Raw genomic sequence first — 1,415 nt, 5'->3', positions numbered from 1 at the left:
AAGAGTAAAAGTGACAAGTAAAAGTGAATCGTGGGTCAAGATTAAGTTTAATAGGACAGAAGATGAAGAAAATAATAATAGTGTTAACAATAATGACAAAAGAATTGAATATACCATGTTGCTCAGCACTCGCTGACCAGTGCCCAGCCATTTCCCAACCAGTGGCCTCCAGCCAGCTTTCCCCCAGTTTATGGTCTGAGCATGACATCATATGATATGGAATTTCTCTTTGGTCAGTTAGGATCAGCTGTCCTGGCTGTGTCCCCTCCCATCTTCTTGTGCCCCTCCAACTTTTTTGCTGGCAGGGCATGAGAAGCTGAAAAATCCTTGACTCAGGGTAAGCACCACTTAACAACAACTAAACCAGCAATGTGTTATCAACATTCTCAAACTAAATCTGAAACACAACACCATACCAACCGCTAGGAAGAAAATTAACTCCCTCCCAGCTAAAAACAGGACAACAAGACAGGAGGGCTCCAGTTTGGTTGCACATGGGGAAAGAAAAGTCTTAAACCTAATAAATTAACAAAATCAAGTAATGGCAGCAGCTTTGCTTAGTTTTTAGTGATTTTATAAACTCTTCCAATCTGAAAGGATAAGTTACGTGCTCAGCTTCAGCATCTGGCCTTTGTGCTGGCATCTCCAGCCCAATCCCCACAACAGGGATAAGAGCCACACAGACTCACTCATACAGGGGAAGAGGCACTGCACTGGGACTCTCTTCCATCTGTGCCACAAGTTTGCCATGTGCTCTCTGACCAGCTGCCTCTCCTAAAACTTATGGACATGTCCTTGCCTGTGAGCTGCCTTTGTTTTTGAAACTCAGCTCTCTAGGTGTTTTCACAACTGATTTGCCCTGGAATTGCAGTTGTTCAGCGCGTCTCACTGCTGAGACGAGAGTAGTTCATCAGGAAGATTTCTGAAACTCCAAAAATATGTGCAGATTTGCTTTGCTGTACTCATTTCTCCTTGTTTGAGCACTAAAAACACATTCAGGCAGCCTCTTAAAGTCATACAAATAACAGCCATTGAAATGGAAAGCAGCAAAATTATGAATATTGTATAATGCAATGTTAAATTACAAATAAATAAAACATCTGGGGCCAGATGTTGCTGTTGGATTCCTGTGTGGAACTGCCATTCCTTTCAGCAACATGATGTGTGCACTTCTGAAAGTGGAGTTTGGCCCTTGATGTAGAAAAGCTGTGTTTTTAATGCAATATTAATGGAGGATGATTTCTCCACTAAAAACAAGGTAACTTGGTAGATGGAGATATTAACATATTTTAGAAAAACACTTAAGGGTGTTTCTAGAACAACCTTTCATAACAGTGGTCTTTTTTTTTTTTTAATAAGGTTAAAAGGACAGAAAACAAGAGTGAAAGAAACTGGAGAAAGCTCTACAGAGCACA

Source organism: Manacus vitellinus, unplaced genomic scaffold (assembly GCF_001715985.3).
Source record: "Manacus vitellinus isolate BGI_N305 unplaced genomic scaffold, ASM171598v3 scaffold_6_pilon, whole genome shotgun sequence".
NCBI lineage: Eukaryota > Metazoa > Chordata > Aves > Passeriformes > Pipridae > Manacus > Manacus vitellinus.
The sequence above is the reverse complement of the archived record's forward strand: the minus strand, read 5'-3'. Positions refer to the sequence as shown.